The 10,174-nt window shown below is 39.3% G+C and overlaps 1 long non-coding RNA gene across 1 annotated transcript; it reads right to left on the reverse strand.

Moving 5' to 3' along the window:
* Positions 1-4,009: 4,009 nt before the first annotated feature.
* Positions 4,010-9,791, reverse strand: LOC116566938. The gene is made up of 3 exons (XR_004276055.1): positions 9,782-9,791; positions 6,155-6,156; positions 4,010-4,110 (listed from the first exon to the last, which is right to left on the reverse strand). It is a non-coding gene; the product is annotated as an uncharacterized LOC116566938 (long non-coding RNA).
* Positions 9,792-10,174: the final 383 nt, after the last annotated feature.

Genomic DNA, 10,174 nt, shown 5'->3' on the forward strand with positions numbered 1-10,174 from the left:
GCCAATGTGGGGCTCAATCCTGGCACCCTGAGGTCATGACCTGAGCCAAAGGCAGAGGCCTTAACCCACTGAACCACCCAGTCACCCCTCAAAATACGTTCTGATAATTATTTGTATTTCTTTGGTGTTTGTTGTGATCTCTCCTCTTTCATTCATGATTTTATTTATTTGGGTCCTTTCTCTTTTCTTTTTGATAAGTCTGGCCAGGGGTTTATCAATCTTATTCTTTCAAAGAACCAGTTCCTAGTTTTGTTGATTTGTTCTACTGGTTGTTTTTTGTTTTTTGTTTGTTTGTTTGTTTGTTTGTTTGTTTTGTTTTTTGGTTTGGGGTTTTTTGTTTTTTGGGGTTTTTTCCTTCTATTTCATTGATTTCTGTTCTGATCTTTATTACTTCTATTCTTCTGCTGGGTTTAGGCTTTTTTTACTGTTCTTTCTCCAGCTCCTTTAGGTATAGGGTTAGGTTGTGTTCCTGAGACCATTCTTGTTTTTCGAGACAAGCTTGTATCACTATATACTTTCCTCTCAGGACTGCCTTTGCTGTGTCCCACAGATTTTGAACAGTTGTGTTTTCATTATTATTTGTTTCCATGATTTTTTTTTATTCTTCTTTGATTTCCTGGTTGACCTATTCATTCTTTAGTAGGATGCTCTTTAGCATCCATGTATGTGGGTTCTTTCCAACTTTCCTCTTGTGATTGAGTTCTACCTTCAGAGCATTGTGGTCTGAAAATATGCAGGGAATGATCCCAATCTTTTGATACCAGTTGAGACCTGATTTGTGTCCCAAGATGTGATGTATTCTGGAGACTGTTCCATGTGCATTAGAGAAGAATGTGTATTCTGTTGCTTTGGGATGGAATGTTCTAAATATATCTGTGATGTCCATCTGGTCCATTCTGTCATTTAAAATCTTTATTTCCTTGTTGATCTTTTGCTTAGATGATCTGTCCATGTCAATCAAGGGTGTATTAAAGTCCCCTACTATTATTGTATTACTGCCATTGTGTTTCTTTGATTTTGTTATTAATTGGTTTATAGAGTTGGCTGCTCCCATGTTGGGGGCATAGATATTTAAAATTGTTAGATATTCTTGTTGGACGGACCCTTTGAATATGATATAGCGTCCTTCTTCATCTCTTGTTATAGTCTTTGGCTTAAAATCTAGTTCATCTGATCTAAGGATTGCCACCCCAGCTTTCTTTTGATGTCCATTAGCACGGTAAATTGTTTTCCGCCCCCTCACTTTAAATCTGGAGATGTATTTGGGTCTAAAATGAGTTTATTGTAGACAGCATATTGATGGGTCTTATTTTTTTTTTATCCATTCTGATACCCTGTGTCTTTTGATTGGGACATTTAGCCCATTTACATTCAAGGTAACTATTGAGAGGTATGAACTCAGTGCCATTGTGTTGCCTGTAGGGTGACTGTTACTGTGTATTGTCTCTGTTCCTTTCTGGTCTACTACTCTTAGGTTCTCTCTTTGCTTAGAGGACCCCTTTCAATATTTCCTTAGAGCTCGTTTGGTATTTACAAATTCTTTTAGTTTTTGTTTGTCCTGGAAGCTTTTTATCTCTCCTTCTATTTTCAATGAGAGCCTAGCTGGATATAGTATTCTTGGCTGCATGTTTTTCTCGTTTAGTGCTCTGAATATATCATGCCAGCTCTTTCTGGCCTGCCAGGTCTCTGTGGATAAGTCCACTGCCAATCTAATATTTTTACCATTGTATGTTACAGACTTCTTTTCTTGGGCTGCTTTCAGGATTTTCTCTTTGTCACTGAGACTTGTAAATTTTATTATTAGGTGACGGGGTGTGGACCTAATCTTGTTGACTTTGAGGGGAGTTCTCTGCACCTCCTGGATTTTGATGCTCATTCCCTTTGCCATATTGGGGAAATTCTCTTCAATAATTCTCTCCAATATACCTTCTGTTCCCCTCTCTCTTTCTTCTTCTTCTGGAATCCCAATTATTCTAATGTTGTTTCATCTTATGGTGTCACTTATCTCTTGAATTCTCCCCTCGTGGTCTAGTAGATGTTTGTCCCTCTTTTGCTCAGCTTCTTTAGTCTCTGTCATTTGGTCTTCTATATCGCTAATTCTTTCTTCTGCCTCATTTATCCTAGCAGTAAGAGCCTCCATTTTATAGCTTTTTTTAAATTTCAGCTTGGTTAGATTTTAGTTCTTTTATTAATCTAGAAAGGGCTTTTATTTCTCCAGATAGTGTTTCTCTAATATCTCCCATGCCTTTTTTGAGCCCAGCTAGCACCTTGAGAATCGTCATTCTGAACTCTAGATCTGACATTTTAACAATGTCCGTATTGATTAGGTCCCTAGCTTTCGGTACAGCCTTTTGTTCTTTTTTTTTTTTCTTTTTTTTTGTGGTGTGTTTTTCCACCTTGTCATTTTATCCAGATAAGAATATATGAATGAGAGAATAAAATACTTAAAGGGTGGCAAAGACCCCAGAATAATGTATGCTAACCACTCCAGAAGAGACCCCAAATCATGGGGAGAAGAAAGGGGGTAAAAAGAAATTCAAAAATAAACTATATAGGGTGCCTGGGTGGCTCAGTGGGTTAAGCCGCTGCCTTCGGCTCAGGTCATGATCTCAGGGTCCTGGGATCGAGGCCTGCATCAGGCTCTCTGCTCAGCAGGGAGCCTGCTTCCCTTTCTCTCTCTCTCTGCCCGCCTCTCTGTCTACTTGTGATCTCTCTCTATCGAATAAATAAATAAAATCTTTAAAAAAATAAACTATATATATATAAATGTATATATATATATATAGTCTATATATATATATATATATATATATGTAAATATATATGACTAGTGAATAGAACAGAGCAACCCACTTGATTTAGGGTATATTTTGTTCTCTTAGAAGGAACTATCTCCCAAAATTTTAAAGAAAGAAACACACACACACACACACACACACACACACACATATATATATATACATATATATATATACTAAAAAAATAAGGATAAATATGATGAAGGGATGGAATATGACTGTAAAGATGAAAATTTTAAAAAATTCTAAAAAAGGAGTTGATAAGTTGGTTGGGAAAGAAAGAAAAAGAAAGTGGAGAGAATTTGCTCAGGCTGGAGACGAGAACAAAGCCCTGTGCTAGATTTAGGATATATTTTGATCTATTAGAAGAAGTTGTACCCCAAATATTTTTAGAGGAAAAAACCATGTATGTATACAAAAAATAAAGTTAGATACAATGAAGGATAAAATATGAGTATAATAATAAAGGTTCAAAAAGATTTTTTTAAGAAAGGTTTTGTTAAGATGAACTAGTTAAAAAAAAGTTAAAAGAGGAAAAGTTTAAAAAATTAGAATAAGAAAAAAATAAAATTAAAAATATTTAACTCTGCAAGACTAAAGGATCATGGGGAGAAAGCCATGAATTCCATGCTCTGATTTCTCCTCCTCTGGAACTCTGCTGTTCTCCTTGATCAGTGAGGTTGGTCTTGGCTGGATATTCTTGCTGATCTTCTTGGGGAAGGGTCTGTTGCCATGATTCTCAAGTGTCTTTGCCTGAGGCGGAATTGCACGGCCCTTGTGAGGGGCTGCTCTAAGTAATCTGCTCAGATTTTCTCTCAGGAGCTTTTGTTCCCTGAACACTTTCCATAGAGCTCTGGAGGATAGGAATGAAAATGGCAGCCTTCCAGTCTCCAACCCAGTGGAGCTGGGAGCTCGGGGCCCCACTCCTCAGTGCACCATTGGAGAAGAGCACTCAATCACTCCTGTCTCTCTGGTCTCCGGCCCCACTCCGAGCTCATCCAGCCTGTGATTGAACTTTTATGTTTTGGTACACAGTCCCATTTGGAGTCTCCAAACCCAGCAGATTACTGCCTACAGAGAAGGAAGGTGAGTGTCCCCAGATCTGCCACATGTGGGGACCCTGCTCAAAGATCAGTGGCCTGACTGTGCCATGGATCACAGTTTAAGGTAAGCCCGAGCTGAGAGCTCACTCCTCAGCTCCGTCTCTGTAGCTGGCTTCTCTGCTCTAATATCTGTGAGCTCTGCTACACTCAGACACCCCCAATCCTTCTGTGACCCTGTGTGACCTGAGACCACGCTATCCCCATGAGGGCTCCCCCACTCCTTAGCCTCTGGAGCACCATCCCTCAGTGGGGCAGACTTTTAAAAGCTCTGATCTTGTGCTCCAGTGTTCTGCTGCTTGCTGGGAGCCGGCCCCTCCCCTACACTCTATCTTCCTGTTGCTTTGGATTCACTTCTCCACAGATCCAATCTTTCAGATAGTGGTCAATTTTCTGTTTCTAGAATTGCTGCTCCTCTTCTCTTTGATCTCCTGTTGGACTTGTAGGTGTCCGGAATGGTTTGATAACTAATTAACTGAATTCCTGTGACCTGATATCATCTCAGCCTGCTACTCTTCCACTATCTTGACTCCTCCCCTGACCCAAATATTCTTAAGCAGGATGGTCTTTAGCTTCCAAGTGTTTGAATTTCTTCCAAATTTTTTCTTGTGATTGAGCTCCAGTTTCGAAACATTATGGTCTGAGAATATTCAGGGAATAATCTCAATCTTTTGGTATCAGTTGAGGCCTGACTTGTGACCCAGTATGTGGTCTATTCTGGAGTGTTCCATGTGCACTGGAGAAAAATGAGTATTCTGTTGTTTTAGGGTGGAATGTTGTAAACAGAAAGAAAACTTCCTAACTCATTCTATGAGGCCAGCATTACCTTGATCCCAAAACCCAGCAAAGACCCCATCAAAAAGAATTACAGACCATATCCCTGATGAATATGAATCTCAAAATTCTCAACAAGATCCTAACTAATACATTCCAATAATACATTAAAAGGATTATCCATCATGACCAGGTAGGATTTATTCCTGAGATGCAAGGGTGGTTCAACATTCATGGATCAATCAATGTGATAGAATACATAAATAAGAGAAGAGATAAGAACCACATGGTACTCTCAATTGATGCAGAAAAAGCATTTGACAAAATGCAGCATCCTTTCCTGATTAAAACTTTTCAGAGTGTAGGGATAGAGGGAATATTCCTCAATTTAATAAAAACCATCTGTGAAAAGCCTACAACAAATATAATTTTCAATGGGGTAAAAGCTGAGAACATTTCCCTTAAGATCAGGATGACGACAAGGATGCCCACTCTTGCCACTATTGTTCAACATAGTACTAGAAGTCCTAGCAACAGCAATCAGACAACAAAAATAAATAAAATGTATTGAAATTGGCATAGAAATCAAACTCTCTCTCTCCGCAGATGACATACTTTATTTGGAAAACCCAAAAGGCTCCACCCCCAAATTATTAGAACTCATACAGCAATTCAGTAATGTGACAGAATACAGAATCAGTGCACAGAAATCAGTTGCTTTCCTATACAGTAACAGTATAACTGTAGAAAGAGAAATTAGGGAATTGATTCCATTTACAATAGCACCAAAAAACTTATACCTTGGAATAAACCTAATCAAGAAGTAAAGGAGCTATACTCTAGAAACTACAGAACACTTATGAAGAAGATTGAAGAAGACACAAAACAATGGAGAAAATGTTCCATGCTCATGGATCAGAAGAATAAACATTGTTAAAATGTCTATGCTGCCCAGAGCAATCTATACTTTCAACGCCATCTCAATCAAAATACCAACGCTATTTTTCAAAGTGCTGGAACAAACAGTCCTAAAATTTGTATGGAACCAGAAAATACCCTGAATTTCCAGGGATATGTTGAAAAAGAAAAACAAAGTGGGGCATCATGTTGCCTGATTTTAGCTATATTACAAAGCTATGATCAACAAGACAGCATAGTACAGGCACAAAAATAGAAATATAGATCAATGGAGCAGAATAGAGAGCCCATATAAAATCCTCAACTTTATGATCAACTAATCTTCAACAAATCAGGAAAAAATATCCAATGGAAAAAAGACAGTTTCTTCAATAAATTGTGCTGGGAAAATTGGACAGCTACATACTGAAGAATGAAACTTGACCATTCTCTTACAACATACACAAAGATAAACTCTAAATGGATGAAAGATCTTGATGTGAGACAGGAATCCATCAAAATCCTAGAGGAGAACATAGGCAGTCATCTTTTTTATATCAGCCATAGCAACTTCTTTCAAAACACATCTCCAAAGGCAAGGAAAACAAAAGAGAAAATGAACTTTTGAAACTTCATCAAGATTAAAAGCTTCTGCACAGCAAAGGAAACAGTCAACAAAACAAAGGGGCAACCCATCTAATGGGAGAAGATATTTTCAAATGACACTACCATAAAAGTCTGGTATCCAAGATCTATGAAAAACTTCACAAACTCAACACCCAAAAAACAATCAAGTCAAAAAATGGGCAGAAGACATGAGCAGACACTTCTCCAAAGAAGATATACAAATGGCTATCAGACACATGAAAAAAATGTCCAACATCATTAGCCATCAGGGAAATTCAAATCAAAACAACATTGAGATGCCACTTTATACCAGTTAGAATGTCAGAAATTGACAAGACAAGAAACAATAAATGTTGGAGAGGCTGTGGAGAAAAGGTAACCCTCTTATACTGTTGGTGGGAATACAAGCTGGTGTAGCCACTTTGGAAAACGGTGTGGGGGTTCCTCAAAAACTTAAAAATAGAGCTACCCTATGACCCAGCAACTGCACTAGTGGGTATTTACCCCGAAGATACAGATGTAGTGAAAAGAAGGGTCATATGCTCCCCAATGTTCATAGCACCAATGTCCACAATAGCCTACCTGTGGAAGGAGCCAAGATGCCCTTCAACAGACAATAGATAAAGAAGATGTAGTCCATATATACAATGGGCAATTACTCACCCATCAGAAAGGATGAATATCCAACATTTGCATCAACATGGATGGAAATGGAGGAGATTATACTAAGTGAAATAAGTCAACAGAGGGACACAATTATATGGTTTCACTTATTTGTGGAACATAAGGAATAACATGGAGGACATTAGGAGAAGAAAGGGAAAAATGAAGGGGGTGGGAATCAGAGGAGGAGATAAACCATGAGAGACTATGGACTCTGGGAATCAAACTGAGGGTTTTTCTTTTTTGTTTTTTTGGTTTTTTGGTTTTTTTTTTTTTTGGAGGGTATGGGTTATCTGGGTGATGGGCATTAAAGAGGACACAGATTCGATGGAGCACTGAGTGTTATGTGCAAACAATGAATCATGGAACATTACATCACAAACTAATGACGTACTATATGGTGACTAAGATAACATAATAAAAAAGAACAGGAAATCAACCTTTTGTCTGTACTGTCATTTGCAAATATCTTCTCCCATTCCATGGTTTGCCTCTTGATCAAAATCAAGAAGCTTTTGATTTTTATGAAGTCCCAAAAGTTCATCTTTGCTTTTGTTTGTTTGCCTTTGGAGACATATTTTGAAAGAAGTTGCTGTGGCTGATATCGAAGAGATTACTGCCTATGTTCTCCTCTAGGATTCTGATGGATTCCTGCCTCACATTGAGGTCTTTTATCCATTTTGAGTTTATCTTTGTGTACAGTGTAAGAGAATGGTCGAGTTTCATTCTTCTACATATAGCTGCCCAGTTTTCCCAGCACCATTTATTGAAGAGACTGTCTTTTTTCCACTGTATATTTTTTCCTGTTTTGTCGAAGATTATTTGAACATAGAGTTGAGGGTCCATATCTGGGCTCTCTACTCTGTTACACTGGTCTTTATGTCTGTTTTTATGCCAGTACCATGCTGTCTTGGTGATCACAGCTTTGTAGTAAAGCTTGATATCAGGTAACGTGATGCCTCCCATTTTATTTTTGTTTTTCAACATTTCCTTAGCAATTTGGGGTCTCTTCTGATTCCATACAAATTAATGACAGTACAGACAAAAGGTTGATATCCAGGATCTATAATGAACTCCTCAAACTCAACACACACAAAACAGACAATTATATCAAAAAATGGGCAGAAGATATGGACAGACACTTCTCTAATAAAGACATACAAATGGCTATCAGACACATGAAAAAATGTTCATCATCACTAGCCATCAGGGAGATTCAAATTAAAACTACATTGAGATATCACCTTACACCAGTTAGAATGGCCAAAATTAGCAAGACAGGAAAAAACATGTGTTGGAGGGGATGTGGATAAAGGGGAACCCTCTTCCACTGTTGGTGGGAATGCAAGTTGGTACAGCCTCTTTGGAGAACAGTGTGGAGATTCCTCAAGAAATTAAAAATAGAACTTCCCTATGACCCTGCCATTGCACTCCTGGGTATTTACCCCAAAGATACAGATGTAGTGAAAAGAAGGGCCATCTGTACCCCAATGTTTACTGCAGCAATGGCCACGGTCGCCAAGCTGTGGAAAGAACCAAGATGCCCTTCAACGGATGAATGGATAAGGAAGATGTGGTCCATATACACTATGGAGTATTATGCCTCCATCAGAAAGGACAAATACCCAACTTTTGTAGCAACATGGACGGAACTGGAAGAGATTATGCTGAGTGAAATAAGTCAAGCAGAGAGAGTCAATTATCATATGGTTTCACTTATTTGTGGAGCATAACAAATAGCATGGAGGACATGGGGAGTTAGAGAGGAGAAGGGAGTTGGGAAAAATTGGAAGGGGAGGTGAACCATGAGAGACTATGGACTCTGAAAAGCAATCTGAGGGTTTTGAAGGGGCAGGGGGGTGGGAGGTTGGGGTACCAGTTGGTGGGTATTACAGAGGGCACGGATTACATGGAGCACTGAGTGTGGTGCAAAAATAATGAATACTGTTATGCTGAAAATAAAAAATAAATTAAAAAAATAAAATAAAAATCATAAAAAAAGTTCACATACAAATGTATAATTTGACGACCTACATATATTCTTTAATTATGTAATTTGTTTTCAATTAGCATTTTAAGGCAGATAAGGTAAAATAAGTAAAGAAGTACAGTGGACAATAAAAGTCAAGATACAAAAAAAAAAAAGGAAAGGAAAAAAAAGACATGTATTTCTCACAGGGTTGATGCTCCAAAATTAAACTCAAACCATTAAAAAAAAAAAAGTATAGGGGAGGAGTCAAGATGGCAGAGAAGTAGCAGGCTGAGACTACTTCAGCTAGCAGGAGACCAGCTAGATAGCTTATCTAAAGATTGCAAACACCTGCAAATCCATCGGCAGATCGAAGAGAAGAAGAACAGCAATTCTGGAAACAGAAAAACAACCACTTTCTGAAAGGTAGGACCGGCGGAGACGTGAATCCAAAGCGACGGGAAGATAGACCCGGGGGGAGGGGCCGGCTCCCGGCAAGCGGCGGAGCAACGGAGCACAAAATCAGGACTTTTAAAAGTCTGTTCCGCTGAGGGACATCGCTCCAGAGCTAAACCGGGGCGAAGCCCACGCGGGGTCAGCGTGGCCTCAGGTCCCGCAGGGTCACAGAAGGATCGGGGGTATCTGAGTGTCGCAGAGCTTGCGGGTATTGGAACGGGAAAGCCGGCTACAGAGACAGAGCCAACAGTAAGCTCACAGCTCGGTGTTACCTTGAACCGGTCGCAGGCTCCGTGAGCTCGGAGCGCGGCTGGAGGTCAGGCAGATGGGAGAAACTGGGCACTGTTCTCTGAGGGCGCACTGAGGAGTGTGGCCCCAGGCTCTTGGCTCCTCCAGGCCGGAGACCAGGAGGCCGCCATTTGTATTCCTGTCCTCCGGAACTCTATGGAAAGCGCTCAGGGAACAAAAGCTCCTGAAAGCAAACCTGAGCGGATTACTCACCCCGGCCCCTGGTAAGGGCAGTGCAATTCCACCTGGGGCAAAGACTCTTGAGAATCACTACACCAGGCCCCTCCCCCAGAAGATCAACAAAAAATCCAGCCGAGACCAAGTTCACCTACCAAGGAGTGCGGTTTCAATACCAAGGAGAGCAGCAGAATTCCAGAGGAGGAGAAACCAAAGCATGGAACCGATGGCTTTTTCCCTATGATTTTTTTTAGTCTTGCAGTTAATTTAATTTTTTCCTTTTTCATTTTTTTTTTTCTCGCCTTCTGGTAAATTTTTTTTTTAACTTTTACCTTTTTCTTTTTTAACGTTTTTTAACTAGTTTATCTAATATATATATTTTTTCTTTTTTATATTTTTCTTTATTCGTTTTCTTTTTTTAAATT

Source organism: Mustela erminea, chromosome 1 (genome assembly GCF_009829155.1).
Source record: "Mustela erminea isolate mMusErm1 chromosome 1, mMusErm1.Pri, whole genome shotgun sequence".
NCBI classification, from domain to species: domain Eukaryota; kingdom Metazoa; phylum Chordata; class Mammalia; order Carnivora; family Mustelidae; genus Mustela; species Mustela erminea.